A 15,643-nucleotide genomic window follows, 5' to 3' on the forward strand; every position below is an offset into this window, starting at 1 on the left:
TTTCGTTTGCGTCGTGTTTGCATTTTTCCGTCGCCATTTCGTACGTACTTTTGTTAGTTGTCTCCCGTCAAGTTGGTTCTTTATTTTATGTTCCGGCCTCTGCACGTGCGTTTGTTTGCTCGGACAGCTGGAGCGTAAGATGTCTCACGTCCTTGCGAAGTGAGTTGACGATAACAAGTGGGACGTGTATCCCGTGAATGCTTTGGCCGACACGGATGTGGCCTTCCGTCTCATATCGCAGCAGGGGTCAATTAAAGAAGTATTCAACTCATCAGTTGGAAAGAAGGAGCCCCACCGGACCCGGCAGTACTCCTTGCCTTCGGTGAGTACATCTCGTGTTTTTTGACGGCTGTCCCTACTAAAGTAACATATTTAACAAGGAGAGGTGGGCTAGTTGGTGGTCGATATTGGAATGCATCATGTAACCGCGAAAACGACAACGGACGATGAAACATCCGCGCCTGTCCTGTGTGTTTCTTTCCTCGTCCGTTGTCGTTTGCGTGGTTACATGATGCATCCCAACTAAAGGCACGTTACACGGAACCTGTCTCAGAAAAGTTTATGCGCTGTCCAGGTTGCCGGTGTAGCGTGTGTGCAACACGCTACACCGGCTACACAATCAATTGATCACTAAGACACGGAAAAAAAACACATCTCATAGCGAATATGATCGACCCGACCAGTTTGTGTGCTAGACCTTGACATTTTTCATACGTCTGCCCGAGCAGCGCAATGTAATACAGCCTAGCCACAAATTCGTGCCAGCTTGCCCGCTTATCAGTCATTCTGCTCCATATTTCAGCAAAGTTCTGACTGGTGTCGCATAAAAGTCGCGGGCCACTTTTATCGTCGCGACAAGAGATTGGAGGATTTTTTACAAGCACTGCTCCCGGAGGGGACATGTAACCGGCAAACGAACGCTTCAGAAGAGCACTTGAGATTATAACAAAAGAGGCGGCGCAGGTTCTCCAGGGCACCCAAGGGGTGCGGGAGGATCAAAGCTGGAAGCAGGGCGGCCCGTGAGTTGGGGCCGCGGAGGCCGAAGCGTGTCAGGGGCATTCACACTGTAAGGCATTCGTATTTCGAGCTGCCGGTCTTCTACAGGTGGATGGTCACGCATTTATGAAAAAGAAGCAATATTTATTTATTTACAATATCGCAAAGGCCCCAGTAAAGGGATTTTACATGAGGGGTGGGCTATTTGCAAATGCTTTAAGTGTTATATACAATTTTTTTTATTACTGTATTGAAGTCGGTGCTACTGGAGAGGAGCGCAACGTCAGAGGGAAGGTAATTCAAATCTTGCAATGTTTTGACAAAAAATGAAGAAAGATTCACAGTGGTTCGAGCAGATGGTGGGTATACAGCTGTTTCGTGATTGGTGCCGACTTGATGGCAGGAGTACAAGGTGACGTGTGATAAAACTTGAACAATAGGCACAGACGTGCTATTCTGCGGCGTGCTGAAAGACTTCCAAGGTTTGCACGAGATTTTAGTTCGGTGAGACTAGAATGGTATGAGCATTCTGAGAAAATGAATCTGGCTGCATGGTTCTGCACAGATTTTAGCATTTTATTAGGGTTACATTGGTGAGGGTCCCAAACAGTACATGTGTATTCCAGTTTGGTCTGATTATTGTGTGATAGGCGAGAAGTAGGACAGAAGGATGTGGTAGATAAAGGTTACGATGTAAACAACCAAGAACGCGGTTAGCTTCATTAGTAGTGTGCATTGTATGAAAGGACCGTGTTAAATGTGATGACAAATGAACACCTACGTACTTGTACGCACTTACACATGAAATTGCGAAGTTATAGATCAAATAATTCAGTGATGAGTAATATTGCTGGCAATGAAAAGAAAGTAGTGATGTTTTATTTGTGTTTAGTGACATGAGCTACTCGTTGCACCAGATTTCGATCCGTTGAAAGTCAGACCGAAGGGAGTGAATGTCAGACAGGTTGTTAATTGGACGATATATGTAGCATGCAGTCGTCTGCAAAAAGTGTGATGTTAGAAGAAATATCACTCAGTAAATCATTGATATATATTAGGAATAATAGTGGGCCTAGGATCGTGCCCTGAGGCACGCCCAAGCTGACAGGAAGGTAGGCAGAAGACTGTTTATTGGCGTGCACGAATTGCTGGCGGTTAGTTAGAAAGTCACAAATCCATTCAAAAGCAAAAGAATTAACGCATGAAAGTTTTAGAAACGGGCGTTCATGAGGAACGTTATCAAATGCTTTCTCGAAGTCCCCCCCCCCAAAAAAGGACACACACTCACACGATATATCTCACGTGCTCCTTTCTTCCGCATTCCAAAGAAAGCCTGCGAAATATAAAAAAATACCATGTGACGGGGCAATGGTGCACTGTTATTGTGTTGCTTGCTCTCAAGCGTGCGATGGATGAAGACGTCGGCTGCAGCGAGACTGGCCCGTGACAGAGCGTTACGTCTGGTGTAGGTATCTGGGCGTGCGGCTTTTATCGCATGACGGCACAAATGCATGCTGCTGGCTGAGTGGTGCTGAAGCGATAAAGCATCTAAGGAGACGAAAGAGAACAAGAAGATAGCTTTATTTCTTTTTTATTCTTGAAATGGACATGAGCTGGCGGCCTGCCGGTGGAGTGTAATGGGGTTGGGCGGGGAGGCGGCGTTAGGGCCGGAATGATTTTGCAGTGACCTTCAATCCAAAAAGTGCCTTTCGATTATAATGCGTGTTCGAAGAGGTCACCATCTCATAGGCACATTTTCCAAGCCGTTCTTGATCATGGTATCAGGGATGGAGTGCAAACTTGTCTTACTTTTTCTTTTAGGTTCTCTGATGTTGTAGTTGGTGTCCGGTATACTTGATCCTTGATGTAGCCCCAGAGAAAGAAAGCAAGGGAGTTAAATCTGGCGACCATGCTGGCCAAGCAATGAGCCCATGCTGTCCAATACACTGCTGCGGGAATAATTCATGCAGCCATTTGCAAGCTTTGCTGCTGCCGTGTGCATGAGCACCATCATGCTGATACCAAATATCCTTGATCCTAGCCAATGGAACTCAGCAAAGAAAATCCTCAGGCGCCCCATCAAGGATGTCATTCATATGTTTCGCCTGTAAGCATGTTATTAAAAAACAGGGGGCCAATGATAGTGCCACCGTAAATTCCACACTACACGTTAACCGACCGCTGATATTGGTAATGTCTTCAAAACCCAGTGAGGGTTTTCGTTGCTCCAATAGTGAGTGTTGTGGATGTCCACGTGGGCATTACATGAGAAGGTAGCTTCATCAGTCCACCATGTTTTGTTGGCAAAGCCCGGCGGAAGATAATCTTCCACCTTGATTATAATCCAGTTTGCAAAGTGCTTTCGATTTTTGAAATAGCGGGGCTCCAACATCTGGTGCAGCTGCATGTGGTATGGATGAGGCTGCCTCTTCTTAAGTACTCTTCACATTGAAGAATTTGGCACTCCAGCTTCAGCACCCACACTACGAGCACTTGCATGTGGGTCTGAAGAAAACTGACACAGTATCTATCTCCACGTCCTCGTCCAGGATTGAAGATTTATGTTGCTTCTTCGTAAAAGTCCCAGTCTGTCTCAGCGTTTCATATGCATGCACAATCATCATTGAGCTCAGATGCTTACCTGGATGCCAGTGTGGAAATAGCTAAAGTGCACGCCTTCTATGTCCACTTGATGCACCTAGAGCCAAAACCATATCCTCCCTTTCCTCATTGGAGTAAGCCGTATCCGCTGCTCAACGTTGGTCACAGCTGAATAGCGTTGCTGTAGAGAACACGCAGGGATATGTGTGCCTGAGGAGCTCTGGATATTGGGGGCGAGCTCCACCACTGGAAAATCTCATGCCACCATCGACGTGACGTGACATATGAGAGGTCACGTGGACACAGTGGCCGCATCGGCTGCATTGGAAGCACCGAAGCGAGCTGAAAATGAAAGTTTAAAGTGCCACCTGTGCTACAGTTCTGATTAAGTGGTGAGGCTTTACAGCTTGACAACATTTGAAAGTACTCTAATAGGTAGTGGCTGCCTTTGGAAGCGTGCAGCATGGTAGGCTGCTGCTCGGTGCCGTTGTGCCGGACGTACGCAGTGGAGCCTGGTGTCAGCCTTATTCACACGTAGCCACAGAACAAAGAGCCACATGAAGCTTGACTCGCGAAACTTAGAAGTGGCAGACAGCCATCACCTACAACTCCGGTATGCAGCAAACAGGTGCGAGGAAGATTTCTGCTATGGTGTCAGGACTGTGCGATGTTCGGTGAGTAGCAGAAAACGCACACCGAGACGCTTGCCCGCGCCCACCGCCTAGCTAATGTCATGACGGTTTTGGTCTATGAACTTGTTGACGCTAGATACTGGCAAGTTCACTGGAACGGAAAGGGAGCGGCAAGAAGCACATTAAAAAAAAGTCATGGCATATGGTCACGTTTGTGTTATGAATTATTGCACTGGATTACGACGAAGAAGCACAGGGAAATCGCACACTGAGAAGACCGATAAGCATACAGTGCGATGCAACTTGAGAAATAATATTGGAACGTCCAAGAATTCAAAAGACAAAAAAAGATTTAATCGTTGCGATGGCACATCACAGTCACCGTAGGTGTCGAAATCTCTATCACAAAATTATTTTTGAACAGTTGTGATAGCGTCCATGCAACAAAGATTGCCATTGTACTGTAAAATGCTCATATGCTGCAGCCTAAAGCTCACGGCACGGTGCGAAAACGCGCTCACAGCGAAAGCAAAACATTGTTCACAGACATGCATGCAGACGTGCAGTCGGTCGCTGCGAACCCGTGCGATCGCTGCATTGAGGCTTCATTCTGTTATGCCCCATTTGGTTACACAGACAGCCCACTATAAGAACATATTTCGCATAGTTTATTCGCAGCATTTGCCTACCTTTCACGCAATTAGGGAGACTCCATCCTGGCGACCGCGTGCAGTGGCGCTCACTGTACATATGTATTCGGCAAAGAGATAGCGTCTGTAAACAATTCTGTGCTTTCAGTTTGCCCAAGATTATTATATCGACAGTCAAAAACTTCCCTCGTTGTGAGAGTACTTACATAAAAGTTGAGAAGGGCCGCCACGTGGTGTTTTTTTTAGCGCTGTAAGCGAAACCTATGAGGAGCGCGCCGCGTGATCTCATACTACACAAGGGAGGAGCTTCTGACAGATGGCGACTCCGTAAGTCCTCGCCCCCAACATTGCAGTTCGCTGGAATTGGTTCAGACGAGGTACATAAGGTATGATCTACATCCGGTAAACTGGAACAGCCTGTGGGCGCACTCTCTCGGGGACTGACACGCTGGTGACGGTGCACAAGTGTGAAGCCAGACGCGGCCACCCGATACTGCGACCACAAAGTGATGTGCATCCGTGGGGTGCGAGATAAAAAAAAAAAGTCTGGTAGACAGTAAGTGCGAGAAGGAGAGCAGACGGGGCCAGTATGGAAAGAGTTGTCTGAAGAATACATGTGTAATCTTCCTTGAATATAGCCAAGGTTTTTTTACCATTAGTTAGTTTTGTCCGCATGCGACTTATCCGCTGTTATTCGAGCCCTAAGGTTTAAAGTTGTAGCATCATCGTTCAATTTGAAAACTTTTACAAGGTCATTTGTGTACAAAGGCAAAATTCCAGCAGCAGTAATTGCTTTCCATCATTCCCACGCACTTCGCCCTTTCCTTCTTTCAAGCAGAATCAAAATGCTGCTTTCATCTTTTCTCTTTTGTGGCCTTAGATGCTTTATCGCTTTGGCAACATTTGGCCAGCAGCATGCATTTGCACCGTCCTGCAATAACAGCCGCATGCCCGGATACCTACACCAGGCATAACACCCTCTTGCGGGCCAGTCTCACTGCAGCGGACACTGTTCATCCATCGCACGCATCAGAGCAGCACAATAACAGTGCACAAGTGCCTCGCCACGTGGTATTTTTTCATATGTTGTGGGCTTTCTTTGGAACGCGGAAAAAGGGGCCATGTGAAATATACCGTGTTGGAAACAATTTATTGAGAGGTTTCTGTAAATGCTCTACAACTTTGCATCTCACACTTGGGGTCTGCAGCCAATGCTTAAAAAGTTGATTAATTAAACAAAAAATCCGTTAGTTAAGGGGAAAATAAAAAAACAGCCTGAGTAACTCTAGAACAGTGCCAACATTATGAATTTGGTTCAACTTGCGTCCGGAGTGCCTTTCATTTTTAAAACTTTGGCTCAAGCTATGTGGGACAAGCTGTATATATAGTACAGGAGGGAGATTGAAAGGTTAGATGACATAGCTGGCTGTTCACTACACTATTACCAAAAAAGTTGTTTGTAAATTTAATAACTAACCCTCATTTATCACTAGTTGCGAATAAGCTCATTATGTAAACTAGGTTGGTACTTAACCAGACTTACTTAGTCAAGACAAGCATGGGCTGGTTTTTGTAGCAATGCCTTTTCCCATGGAGGAAAGAAACAAAGTAGGAGGGCTTGACGTCACATTTTTGAAGAAGTGACTAGCGCAAAGGTGGACATGAGACAATGAGGCACTAAAAAGATGACAAGGACAAGCGCCTGTCCTTGTCGCCTTTTAGTGTCCACTCTTGCGCTAGTTACTTCACCATGGAATACCAACTAGCCCGGTCTCGCACCCCACATTTTTGAAGCCGGAAATGCAGCCATGTTGGTGTGCCATCTCCCTTTGTGCCTCCACTCAGCTCGCCAGAACAGTTAGGCACGAGCTTTGAACTTGCATTGCTATGAGCTGCCAGAAGTGTGTGCTGCTGATGCGCATCAGAACAATGCCTGTGAAACTTCTTGATCAGTTTTAGTGAAGCAGACGCGATCCTGTGCCCATCTGGGGCATGTTGAAGAAGATGACAAAGACCTGCACCGCAAATACTTGAGTATGTCTGTTGCTGACACTTGCACTCACAGACCCAAAACATCTTTCAAGCTTACACACCTCGCTTCAAAGTCAGCTTGTCTTGCGAACATAATGTGCTGCGAGAAAGACGCGGGTCGAACAAGCTTATTTCACTTTTCAGAGGCCTAGCACAGCAGCGAGAGCTTAAGGGGCATGGTTGCTATGGCAAGGTTTTCATTTGGGGCACCATTACCAGTGCTGCATTGCGAAAAACAGCATGCGACTTCCGTCACACTACCTCCAACACGTCTGTGTTGGCCGGCGCCTCTCCTACGCTCTCCTTCCTCCATGCCTTTTCCCGATAACAATGCCTTTCAGTGCTCTTCGCTTTAGTGAGTGGTCAAGCGAGGCTGTGTATCGGGCGGAGCTTTAAAAGAGGCCACTCATAAATGCGAAAAGCACTGAAAGGCATTGGCATCGAGAAAAGGCATCGCTACAAAGTAATGGCCATGCTCGCCACTTCTTTCTGTATAAGTAAATACAAATAAAAATTGGCTCACAAATGTACAGGACTTGACACAGCATAAGAATTGGGGATAAGAGTTAATGGAGAATAGCTTAGTAACTTGCGAATCGCTGATGATATTGCCTTGCTTAGGAACTCGGGGGACCAATTGCAATGTATGCTCACTGACCTGGACAGGCAAAGCAGAAGGGTGGGTCTAAAAATTAATCTGCAGAAAACTAATGCTTAACAGTCTCGGAAGAGAACAGTAGTTTACGATAAGCAGCGAGGTACTGGAAGTGGTAAGGGAATACATCTACTTAGGGCAGGTAGTGACCGTGGATCCGGATCATGAGACTGAAACAATCAAAAGAATAATGGGCTGGGGTGCGTTTGGCAGGCATTTTCAGATCGTGAACAGCAGGTTGCCATTATCCCTCAAGAGAAAAGTGTGTAACAGCTGTGTCTTACCAGTACCCATCTACGGGACAGAAACCTGGAGGCTTATGAAAAGGGTTCTCCTTAAATTGAGGACGATGCAACGAGCTATGGAAAGAAGAATGATGGGTGTAACATTAAGGGGGATAAGAGAGCAAGTTGGGTGAGGGAACAAGCACAAGTTAATTACATCTTAGTTGAAATCAAGAAAGAAATGGGCCTGGCCAGGGCATGTAATGAGGCGGGAAGATAACTGATGGTGATTAAGGGTTACGGACTGGATTCAAATAGAAAGGAAGCATAGCAGGGAGCAGCAGAAAGTTAGGTGGGCGGATGAGAGTAAGAAGTTCGCAGGGACAACATGGCCACAATTAGCACATAACCGGGGTAGTTGGAGAAGTATGGGAGAGGCGTTTGCCCCACAGTGGGCGTAGCCAGGCTGATGATGATGAAGCAAGTGATCATTGTTAGCATTGTGTTCAGTGGGGCTGGTTGGTTCATGTTTAGAATAAAGACAGGGACAGCACATCACGGAGTACAGGACAGCGCTCTGTGCTGTGCTCTTTACTCGCTCGCCCTGTGTTGCGCTGTTCCTGTTTTTATTCTAAAGGGATCATTGTCTGTGTTTATATATTTTTAAATAAGGTTTCCATTGAAACCGTTCAACGGTCGGGAGTAAACAAAAATATCGGGACATCTGAACATTCGAATATTATTCATCAAACAACCATGCAGGCTGACTGATCACTGGTTGTCCAGTTTTAATCTTTGAATAAGTTGGGAATCAAGCAACCGAATAACTGGTATTGCCAAAGGCCTGATTTAATGGTGCTTTTATAGTTTGTCAACTACCATTGGCAATATTGAATTAAGGCGTGTTTGTAAGAAGGCATTATGTTGATAACTTCGATGACAGTCTGTGAAAATGCACTGCCCACAGATAATTTTCGTGCGCGTGATACTGCTAAACCAATTGTTGTTGTATGTCTTTAAAAAAATAGATGCTTTCTTTTATTTCAGATATCAACCCATGCAGCACCTGTACTGTTCAGGTAAAGGCACTTCAAGAAGAAAATCGGGAATTAAAAGATGAAGTGGAACATATGAAGCGGATGGCTGAAAAACACGATTACATTTATGGTAAAAAGCCTTTAAACATATGTTGCCACAACATTATGCAGTCAGCAGCTGTCCTAACCTTGGTGCTTGACCACTTGCCATTGCTTTTGAAAAAGTTGAAGACCCTTCAAAATAAGAAAGAAGTTAATTTCATGAAACATGTTTTTCAACGGAAAGGTTTTTGCTTCCGTTATTACCATGTGAACTTGGTCACAAAGTGCCAAACTATGTCATAAAAGGCGCTGGTAAGAACACTCTTCCTTTCCTATGAAAGCACAACAAAATTTTTCAGGTAAATGAAGAGAAAGAAGTTTTACACCATAATGCATTCGTCGAGTATCAGCCATTTCTAACATTTTTATAGGCCATTGAAAGGCAGTAAAATGGCCTGTATTTAGGATTTTTTCCAGTAAAAGCTTAAATTTTGCATCAGGCAAATGGTCAGGACCTGTACAATGCTGAAAAAAAAATGCTTGGACGGAATATGGTACAATAGTGTACACATGTGACGACCACTCAAGAAAGCTGATACGGTGTGCTAATTTAACAATGAATTGAAAAATATGCAAACACTGCCTCTTGTGATAGCTCATTGTGTTGTTATTAAACTGAGAAAGCTTTGTTAGAATAATTTTTTGCTTAAAGGGAGAAAAAAGGATATTGAAGTGCTATTCCACCAATCTCAAAATGTACAATACATCTCACTTCAGGAAGCCTCTTGGCGCCAAAGACGGAATGCATGGATACGAGCGCTCCTGTGCCAATAAATAGAGGTTAGTCTAAACTGATTTTAAGGTAATTGCTTCATTGCTAGGGTGGTTATGAGCCTCTTCAGTCAAGCAGGGCTGCTAGATTACTTGTGTTTACCAGCATGTCGCTGTCTGCTAATTTCCTGCTTGGTGCCCTTACACAGCATTGGGCAGTGCATTGATACCGACGTATTTGCTACCCGACTACTTGTGCCAGTCTAGTTAGAATTGGGCAGAATGCAATAAATAAAATAATAATAATAATTGCAGATTCTCGTAAATATCAAACGAGTAAGTTGGTGGGAATGAGCTGCCCAGTATTTTGTAAGGATGATGAGCCGGCCGTTAGTAGACAGCGACATGCTACTAAATACACGTAATCTAGCAGCTCTGCTTGACTGAAGAGGCTCGTAACCACCCCAGTACTGAAGGAATCAACATAAAATCAGTTTGCACTACCCTTATGGCACAGTAACGCTCGTGTTTAGTACTACAGGCTCAATATATAACAAGAGATCAAAGGACGAGAGAAAAGAAATAAAATGTGCATGCATCCGCTAGCACAAAAACTTGGAAAAGGACAGCAGAAGCACAATGAGATAAACAAAGTGGCGAGTGATCGCTTTTTCATTCTGCGTAACTTGTGCATTTATCCACTTCCAGTTTCATTTCACATGCTGCCATGGCTCAGTGGCTGCATTTTGACTGTGGTGCAATCCAAAAGCACCTGTCTGTTGTGATATACTAAAGAACCATAAGTGATTGCTTTCATAATTTCGTAACCAATTTATTTTGCAGAAGCACCCAAATTAGTCAAAACGACCTAAAACGGCACTTAGCAAGGTTGTAAATCAAGCCAAACAAACAGTTGGACCTTTTGTTGCTTGCCCAAAGGTGCATATATCTATCATATCCTCTGTCTTAGCTAGCTAACATAAATGCATGAAATGCTACTGTTAGAAAAATGAATTTTTCGCACTATCCTTAAACTTGTTCTCTGCAAGCTCCAAGTCTCTTCAAGTCAAAGGCAGGAACATGCACATTGGTATAGCAATGCAGCATCAGAAATCGCTGTTTATTTAAAAAGGCAGGATGACCTCTCATTGATAGGCTGAATTTTTCATATCAATTTTGTCTGAAAGCACACATTAGGGTTGATGCCTGAGGAAACTTGTCACTGTCTTCACTGTAATTATGCATTTATGTTTCTGGCTAGAAACGTCATTTATAGTCCTAATATAATGTGTGCTGTGTAGCATCCATGTCTGAACCTGTACTTACTATTGCCAAAAAGCAGTCGTCCTGTCTCCCTTTCTCATCCGTGTTTTCTTCGATGAATTCATAACAGTGAGCTTGCGTTCGAATCCTTTTAAGCCACTGGTAACTTACACCATCACCAGATAGTAACTTTATTGTCATGAGCTTGTACAATTTCACTTGATGGAGCTCACTTTGGTGTTACATGACAAAAAAGTGTCACCTGATATTGAGGGCTATGGTGCTTATCAGAGTAGTATGCACTTGAGCTTTTCCTGTGCCTTTATGCTGTGTGTAGATATCATAAATGGATATGAAAGTGCCAGAAAAACCAAACTTGCCTCCAGTGGGAGCCGAACCCACAACCTCTTCACTACAAATTGCGTTACCGCGGCAACTGTTCCAACTTCTAGATTCTTGGGTATTTTGTTTATGTGTAACCGTGAGTGTGTTAGCCAGTTCTATTCATGCCAATCCATTGGATGTGGACCATCCTTTTGGCCAATGGTGACGCATATGTGAACTTTATGAGCAGGCAGCTGACCAATAAACTCTTGTATGCTATTTGAAGACATCAAACCTGCCTGATTCAAGACCCTCATTATGAAATTAAAGACAAAGGGAACTGAGGGGCCCAATTTTGTTAAACACAATCATGTGAAACCAACAGATAATAAGCCAAATAAAGCATAAAGGAAGTTATCTGTATTTTTTTATTTAAGTGTAGAAATGATAAAGCAAAATGATAGTCGATGAAAAACAACTTGCTGCTGTAAGTCATGTCAGTAACTGCTGCAGGTTACCGCATTGTTTCTCTCCTTTAAACTTAGCTATTTGTTCCTAGATGTGTCACCCGCTGTGGTTGCTTAGTGGCTATGGTGTTGGGCTGCTAAGCATGAGGTCGCAGGATCGAATCCCGGCCACAGCGGCTGCATTTCAATAAAGACAAAATGTAAAAGCGCCAGTGTACTTAGATACAGATGTTTAAAAACCCCAGGTGGTCCAGATTATTCAGGAGTCCCCCACTACAGTGTGCCTCATAATCAGATCGTGGTTATGGCATGTAAAACAGCATAATTTAATTTTTTGTTAGGTATGTCATTGCCAGCAAATTCTGAATCTTACTCTGCAAAAGGTTATGGGCTATACAGCTCCCACATGTTCCTTTTTTTTTTTTTCATGTTCCCAGGTGGACATTGGGGCCGGTGTGAATGTTGAACAAGGCACCCTAGAGAGGCTATGCTGAGCATGCGAAAGTGGCCTTGGCAAATTTGCCAGGGCTCTTTTGTGGAATGTATTCACCCCTGAGGAGCTACGGGACGAACCGCTCCTGGGTGAGAAGAGCAACTTGCACTTAAACCAGCCATTCAAGGAGGCCTTGGACCCTATTCGTATCCGAGCTGTGATTGGTATGTACGTCAGTCCTAGTGGTACAACTCCAAATTCCAGTCTTGGAACATTATTTTAAAAATTCGCATCTCCTCGTGCGTTACTTAGCAAGAGATATGCGCCAGCACAGCAATATTAGCTTTTAGTTTGACTGGTCAAGCTCGGCACCACCAGGTAGCTGGACCGTACAGAGCGATCAGGCCACTCACGGACGTCTAGGCTAAAAGCTCCTTATCACAGCAATAGTAGCATGGAGAGGATTTAGTGTACGCCTCCACCTATCCATCAAAATCTCCAAATCTTGCCTGTGGTTAACAGAAAACCAAACACGCTTGGCATTGCGACAGAATGCTCGCAACACATGCTGCTTCGACAGCTCGCTTGGGATCGACTGCCAGTCAGCTGGCAGAGAAGTTTGAGAGGCTTGGTGCGCTGGCTCAAGACAACTAGAAGGAGATGACAGGATGTCCCATCACGATGCAGAGCCAGTGAAGGCGGAGCTTAGCCTGGCGAATGAGTTGGAGAAAAAGCATGGCTATGGAGGTGGGTAACTTGTAATTGGCTAAAGTTCTCTTAAAGGGCCCCTGAAACAGTTCGGACAAATTTTGTAGACGCGTAAGATACAGCTAAAGTTAATCATTCACACCACAATTTGTGTGAAGCCTTGCGTATTAAGAGAGCCACTGACGATTACAAGTTACCCTCCTCCGTAGCCATGCGTTTTCTCCTCAACTCGTTTGCCAAGTGATCAGGGCTAAGCTCCGCCTTCACTGGCTCTGCGTAAGGATGGCACGTCGTGCCGTCTACTTCCAGTTCTCTAGGACCAAGTGCGCGAAGCCTCTCCAACCTCTCCACCAGTTGCTTGGCAGTCGACCCCAAGCGAGAGCTATCGAAGCAGAGTGCATTCTGAGCAGTCTGTCGCAACGCCGAATGTGTCTGGCATTCCGGTAACCACAGCTGAGCGGACTGATTAGTCTGCACGGTCTAGCCACCTGTTGGCGCAGAGCTTAACCAGCCAAACAATGAGCTAATATTGCTCTGTCTCGGCGTAAAACAATTTAAGCATTTACAAAAACATGTTAACGATTACGCTCGTGCAAAATATTTACACCAGCAGTAAGGAAGAATACACTTTGTTACTGTTACTGTTTTTGGTCAAGCTCTGTGCCATCAGGTGGCTGCGCCGTGCAGTTTGCGCGTCTGCTCATCCTGTGAAACGGCACAATCAAACGGCCAGGCCCTGTCTCCTTGTGCCTGCATTTACACAAATACCGGACTCTCGAAACACTATTGTGGTTTTTAGTAATCCTCCGGTGTAAAGTGACAGCTGCAAACGTGCAAATCCTGGCGCCGATTCGATATCGACAGTCCGATGCACTGCAGCCACTTCGCTCGTCTGCTGCCTTGCAGAGGGACATGGTGTCGCAGCTTGACATTGCCAGTTACATTTTCAGCCTTCAACGTAACAAAGGCGAATCGTGTTTCTTGCGAAAGGACTGAGACCGACAATGACTGCGGAGCTCTCGTAAAAATGGAGCACGTTGCAACACAAGCAGACGACACTTGCTGTGCGCCAGAAGTGTAGTGACAAATTTTTCTTGTGCATTCTCTTTCTGTTACTTTCTTTTTATAGAAACAAATTAACTAACATTCCAACTATTAAGAACAACATTGGTTCACCACAAAGTTAAAAAAATTATTGATGAAGCGCGCTGGGCGGCCAGTCGGATAGCTTGCCCTACCAGTATCATTAGGACAGTTTACATCAAATAGTTAGATGCGGCTGAAAATTCAGCCGAGTGGTGTGCTGTGATCGGCAGCAATGTAAATTTTTGAAATCTTATAATAAATTATATGCTTTAACCGGAGCACCTACATGTGTCAAATAATGATCAGGAGGACCTATCCTCTAATGGCTCAGTATGTTTGTACAGAATCATCAAAATCATTTCGGGGTCCCTCTAATGTAAGATGCTTTACACAGATTGTTGTGCGAATGTTTTACTGTAGCTGTGCCCCACATGCCTACAAAATTTGTTCGGACCATTTCGGGGACACATAAGTGTGTCTTAGCAACAAGGCTGTATGTCAATGCTTATTAGCCTTCATATAGCTGTGATACTTTAGTGTTGCTATCATTGCTTCCACTTTTGGGTGAAGCTTCAACTGTTTTTGTCATTGAAATTCATTTTTTCTGATTGCCCGATAATTTGATAAGGTTTACGCACCCTTTTGGGTAAGAGAAATTTCCTGTGAGGATTAGTGAATTTATAAAAGGTCAAATTTTCATTCAACGAAATTTTTATACAACGAAGTAAAGTGCTGGTTTTACTGGCTTCGTTATAGAGGATTACCTGTACGTGCAAATGAATTATATAAAATTCCAATGAATAGCTGCTAACACACTGACCTGTTCTTTATGCATGCCAAAGAGCTTGGTGCCAGTACTGAGATGTTTATCTTCATTCTGCCTCTGCTCTTTACAATATTGTGGTGCACACTTGATAACTGCAGACCCTGGCTCAAAGTACACAACGTAGCTAAATTACTCTGTGATGATGTTTTATGACTGACACTAGCAGTGTGGCCTGCACTTAAACATAGCATAAGGCTTCAATTTGTTATTATTTTATTAGACAGCTAGAAAATCCTGTATGCATCGGTAATCTTATGCTGTATTTCTTTTCCAGACTACACATGCTCCAAGTTTCCCTCTACCAGCCTCGCCTACATAAAGAACATCATCTCCCCAGTACTGGCAAGAGAAATGAAAGAGCCTGAAGCTCAATAAATTTGTGGCCTATTGTATAAAAGGAATGATTCACATGCTTTTTGTTAATCACGAAGTTGTTTCTTTTCATAACACCACAGGGAAAGAGGCCTTGCAATGGAAAGCTAGAAAATGCACCTTGAAGATGTCCCGAGGCCAAGCCATGCCTCACTGGCGAATATCAACATTAGTTAATTTCATGTTGCATTGCACCTTACAATCCATAAATTTAATATTGCATTCCACTTGAAAATCCATAAACTTAATGTTGCATTCCACTTGAAAATCCATAAACTTATTGCTGCATTCCACTTGAAAATCCATAAACTTATTGTTGCATTCCACTTTACAATCCATAAACTTAATGTTGTATTCCACATTACATTTCATGGAAATACAATTGTTCGTCCATGGGAATTCCATAGAAAGTCAAGGCAATAACTGGTAAATGAAATTACAATGGTTTCACGGTGGCCACTTTTCAATGCTGGTCAACAAATCTGCAATAGTGGGACAATGATATTTCAACAAAAATTTTGTTGA

The 15,643-nt window shown here is 44.1% G+C and overlaps 1 long non-coding RNA gene across 2 annotated transcripts; it reads left to right on the plus strand.

The window, feature by feature from the left end:
- The first annotated feature begins 26 nt into the window (after positions 1–26).
- Positions 27–15,237, plus strand: LOC135920081 (uncharacterized). 2 transcript variants are annotated; one of them, XR_011509689.1, is made up of 4 exons: positions 27–322; positions 8,837–8,956; positions 12,131–12,350; positions 15,021–15,235. It is a non-coding gene; the product is annotated as an uncharacterized lncRNA (long non-coding RNA). The 2 variants fall into 2 exon arrangements; XR_011509690.1 differs by lacking the exon at positions 27–322 and adding an exon at positions 1,496–1,514 and having other exon boundaries at positions 15,021–15,237.
- Positions 15,238–15,643: the final 406 nt, after the last annotated feature.

This window comes from Dermacentor albipictus, unplaced genomic scaffold (genome assembly GCF_038994185.2).
Source record: "Dermacentor albipictus isolate Rhodes 1998 colony unplaced genomic scaffold, USDA_Dalb.pri_finalv2 scaffold_18, whole genome shotgun sequence".
NCBI lineage: Eukaryota > Metazoa > Arthropoda > Arachnida > Ixodida > Ixodidae > Dermacentor > Dermacentor albipictus.